Here is a 5,200-nt window from a genome sequence, read left to right as displayed (position 1 = left end):
CACGACGTCTCTCTTGAATGGCGAGGTAATTATTTGTTTAGGGTTTAGGGTTTAGGGGTTAGGGTTTATGGTGGGATTTCTTGAGAAAGAATTGTAATGGCTTTCATATCGGTTAGATTTGATAAGAGTGCTTTCGTCGTGTTGCTGTTACGGTCTGGTTTGATTTGACCTGCGCGTTCGATTTTGTTTTTTTCTTGAGTTATTGAGATATTCTGCGGGACTTTTTTTTTTTTTTTTTTGGTTTCTGTTTAGCTGCGTAAGTTGATAGTTCTTTTGCGGTAGTTTTATTCAAATTTCAGTGAATTGTTTGACGGTTAGATAGCTGAGGATCAAGAATTCTAGCAAGGTTTGTGGTTTCTGGATTTATTTTTATTTTTATTTTTATTTTTAATTTGATCTGTATCTGTTTGAACTGGTATATTTATTGGTAAGGCCCTTTCAATGTTTTTTTTGAAATTATTTATTTATTGTTGTACTGTCTTGTTTGACTGAACCAGTGTGCTCTGCTTTGTTTGTATGTTAAATTACTCCGGATTTTTTAATTTTTAAGTTTTGGAAGTTGGCAGTGCTTGATTTTCCCTGAAATTATGTTTCAGATTGAAGGATTGTATAAGTGTGTTGCGAATTATTACCAACGGTGATCTTTTGGTGACTTCTTACAGGTGTTTTCTTGCGGTGGTTGATTGATGGAAGATTTACGTACATATCACTCAATTCCTATGGATTTAGATATCTAACACCAAAACTTCAATTTTTACATACCTGCCACCTTACTATGCATGAAAGGGTTTATTTCACTTTTTGGAAGTAAAAAATGGTGGTATTTTTTATGTGATATGAAAAATTTGGGTGGTATAAATTTAAGAAGTAAAGTTTAGGTGTAAGATATGTAAATACATAGGAATTGGGTGGTATGTATGTAAATGCCCCTATGTTTTTGTTTGTGATATTTTGATGTATTGCTTTATATTTGAATATTCACAACTTGAGGCATTCTTTATTTTCCTTCGTGATTAGAATTATTACTATTTGGTCTGGTAAGGCTATGCTATAATTTTATATTGCAAGAAAAGGATTCATATTTTAAAGTAATAATTAATGATATTTTTCGTATTAGGAATCGTCGAGCCATCCGTTATCTGACCTTGAGCATGGTGATGCAGTTCAGGTGACCATGTTATTTGTTTTCCTTGATCATCCTTTGTGTTTTTTGAATTCTATTTACCTTAAAACTTCGGTGGATTACGTAATTTGATCTCTGTTGCATATGTTGCTACAGCCTGCAAATGTTGGGTTCTGTAGAGTTCTAAGGCTGGTAAGTCATGGCCCTTTAAATTATTTCCCTTTATATACTTAAAATAGGGAAATTTATATATATACCACACAATTCTTATGCATTTACATATCTAACACCCAAAGTTTTATATTTACACTTATAATGCATTGTTATCATAAATCTATGCATGAAGAGGTGTATGTCATTTTAAAAAGATAGTGATGGTAATATTTTTGATTTGATGTTAAAGATTTGAATGTTATGCATGTAGATATGAATTTTTAGGTGTTAGATGGGTACATACTTGAGAATTATGTGGTATGTATGTAAATCCCCCTTTAAAATATTGACTTATTATATGCATGCAGGCAAAGCCTGATGCAGGGAAGCTGATTATTGCCACTATAGCGTTGTTGATTGCCTCTACAACTAATATTTTGATTGTAGGTATTCCTATACATTGAGCTTCTTTTTTTTCTTGTTTTGTTGAGCTCCATTTCTAAGTATATAGGCATCGATCGCCATTATCAAGTTTTGTATATACCATATATCACGGAACATAAAAAAAACATGCAAAATTTAGTCAATTCATTTAAATTTTAACAGTACTAAAGAAAATATCATAATGCAAAATGCACTATTAATGCCATATAAATAGAATATATTCTGCTTTAACATAAATGCTTGTGCAAATTTACTAGCATCATTTGGATTTCATAATGATGTTATAGGAGTTTATGACATTGCATAGTTTGGAGAGGAAAAATTATTTGACTTCATTATTCACACATAGGATACATATATATATAGGGAAACCAATCCCTCATTATTTACAAACTTACCAAATATATTTAATCTAAAATAGGAAAGGAAATAATTTTGAAATAAAATATAAAGAAACATAAAATAGTAAGGAAATAAAATTGATCAAGAGGTTATTAAAGTTGTCCCTAATCGAATCTTCCATTATTTTTGAAGTGGTCGTTCGACCCACCATGTAAAGGATTTGAAACTTCTCATTTTTCCACACTCCCCCTCAAGTTCAATCATAGATGTTGTAGTGACCAAGCTTGATATTGAACTTTGAGAAGACGCTTAAAGGAAGAGCTTTGGCGAAGACATCAGCAACTTGGTGTTTCAGGATATAGCTTTGTGATATAATTCCACCATTAACACTTTTAGAGATAAAGTACCTCTCGATTTTAATATTTTTATGGTCCTGTCATAATGCATAGGATTTTTGGCAATACACTGATGACAGCTTGGCTGTCACAAAACATATGTATAGACCTATTTGAGGTACACCCAAATTCCTTCAATAATTGTTGAATCTAGATATTGTTAGAAGAAGCATGTTATTTCATTAAGAGGAAAAGTTTTTGGAGATTGAAGAAGATGCTTGTACATAAATATTATTTGGAAAAGAGCATTCACTCTTTTTCATTGTAAGAAAGAGAAAAATTTACAATAAAATCGACTTAAAAGCAGAGGTATTCCTAATCAATATATCGACTTTTAAGAAAATAGCATACCTAACTCTATATTATAAAATGTTAGCTTAAGAGTAAGTATAATGAAGCATGAAATAATCGTAAAAGAGATGAAGCTCCGTAAAAAGATAATAGAACATAAAATAATTGTAAAAGATATCAACTTCCGCAAAAAGATAATAGAACGTAAAATAATTGTAAAAGATGTCAACTTCCACAAAAAAAAAAAAAATTATGTAGCAACTTTTAAATAAATTTGCATTAAGAAGAGGATGAAGGAGGGAGAATCTAGTCTACTAATAGAGATGATCAATTAATAAATAAGATACAATCATTGTATAAAATACAAGATGTAGAAGGAGCTGCCCGCGGGAACCATACCGCGTGTTCTACTACGGTGTCTCGATTCTAGCTATAATTCCACATGGAATCGTCCATGATCCGTGCTATAGTACTGAGGGAGATTTCTGCGTGGACTAGTCCATGAGGGTTGTTTGACACTTCCTTTATGGGGATTTTCCTCTTCTTTGGATTGAAGCCCACTTCTATTTACTCCTATTTCCCCAAAGTTTATAAATATATTGTTTTCGTGTTTTAGGTCAGTTTTTTGTGAGTTTTCTATCAGGACAGTTCTTGGCGTCCCCCGTGTTCCCTTATAGGGTTGTATCCAAGGAGTGGCGTTCCTTTTGTTTCTCGCTCCGGGATGGTGCTATCCATGACCTTCCATCCTCCGCAACCTCCCCGTCACAATTGTCGTTGGCATAACTACGACAGCCACTCCCCTCCCTAGACAACACCTTTGTTGTTTTTTTAGTTCCATGCCTTCGTCCTCGTCGCCATCATTATTCTAGCCTCCCTCTTCATTACCCCTTCAATTCCAACGCTCATACTTGTTGCCATTATTGTTTTAGCCACTATAAATCCCCTCCCTTTCACAGTAGCTCCACCACCTTATATGAAAGTTGCAGTAACTCCACCACCTTCAATGGCGCTGACCTGACTACTATGGGGAGATAAAAACTTCAACAAATGAGATCGGAGCTCCCTCAACCTTATGATGCTGATGTGGGAGCTGGCTTATATACAACTAGGGGTGTAAACGAGTCGAGTCGAGCTCGAGCTGCCCTCAACTTGAGTTTGAGCTTGATTAATTTTATCGAGCTTGAACTTAAGTCTACGAGTTCGAGCCGGCTCACGAGCCAGCTTGTTCAACATAAAAAAGAGAAAATGATATTAATTTAAAATAACTTTATAATAAGTTGACAGCTAGAATGAACAAGTAGGAGATAAATAATATGAAATCACCTAATATACAATAAAAAATATTATTTTCTTAATATTTTTAATACCTTAAAGATAAAGTTTTGAAATTTAATATATTTTGAGTATATTATATGTTACTATTTTTTTAAACGAACCGCTCACGAACTAACGAGTCTAGTTGGGTTGGCTTTAGCTTGGTTTGTTAGCTCATTGAGCTCAGTTCACAAGCCGCTTATTGAGCCGAGCTTGAGCCAACTCACGAGTTGGCTTGAGTCAGTTGCACCTTTAGCTATACCACCACATGAAGTCATCCCGTATGGAGCCATCTGCGATTCTTGTTACAGTCGCCTCGTATCCTTAACCTTCTCATCCTTTTCAACCCTCCCATTGCCATAACTACTGCACCCCCTGCCCTAGGCAACACCTTTGCTACTCTTGTAGCCCCGCCTCCCTGTCGCCTCCATCTTCGCTGCCATCACTTTTTCAACACCCCTCTTGCTGCCCCTGTGATTCCAGCGATTCCACTTGCTACTTTCATTGTTCTAGCCACCAGTAATCTCCTCCCCTTCCCACCGGTGGTTGTTCCAGTCATCTCGGACCATATCCCTTCCACCTAACCGCTGTCCCAACACCCTCTTTGCCGCATATCCTCTGTTCCAGCCTCTGGGAACTCAAATTCCACCTTGCTGCTATCTAGGGCCACAAGGATCTGTCGTTTCTTTGTCATATCCGCCCACTTACTATGCTCTCCCACCTTGCTGCAACCATTGAGACCCCCAACAACTACTACCATCACCTATGAACCACCATAGTTTGAGTTGGTGTTGTCATTTGTCGCAATTTCATATATCTGTTTGTCGTGTTGTTGTAATTTTCTCTTTCAGTTTTATGGTTGTAACTTTTCCTATTTGCATTTTAGCAATAATATTTTGTTATCAATTATTGTTTGGGTTAACATCGATATCATAGGGACTCTTATTAGCCCTTTTCAAAATCCAAGTATTCATTTGCTTGATAAAGAAAAAGAAAAGTCATAAAACCCTCATGATAACAGATAATGACAAGACATAAATAACTTAAGATGGACAACAAATAGAGAGTATTAATTAAATATTAGAATTTATTCACTTCTGAGGTTCCTCAAAAATGATATCTACACACACATAGATAT

At 35.2% G+C, this 5,200-nt stretch overlaps 1 long non-coding RNA gene across 1 annotated transcript; it reads left to right on the top strand.

Annotated features, from left to right (window-relative positions):
• Nucleotides 1-1,719, top strand: LOC110037243. The gene is made up of 4 exons (XR_002295314.1): nucleotides 1-25; nucleotides 1,118-1,168; nucleotides 1,280-1,315; nucleotides 1,645-1,719. It is a non-coding gene; the product is annotated as an uncharacterized LOC110037243 (long non-coding RNA).
• The last annotated feature ends 3,481 nt before the right edge of the window (nucleotides 1,720-5,200 follow it).

The sequence above is a fragment of the Phalaenopsis equestris genome, unplaced genomic scaffold (assembly GCF_001263595.1).
Source record: "Phalaenopsis equestris unplaced genomic scaffold, ASM126359v1 Scaffold217359, whole genome shotgun sequence".
Taxonomy (NCBI): Eukaryota; Viridiplantae; Streptophyta; class Magnoliopsida; order Asparagales; family Orchidaceae; genus Phalaenopsis; species Phalaenopsis equestris.
This window is presented reverse-complemented; position numbering and strand designations above follow the sequence as displayed.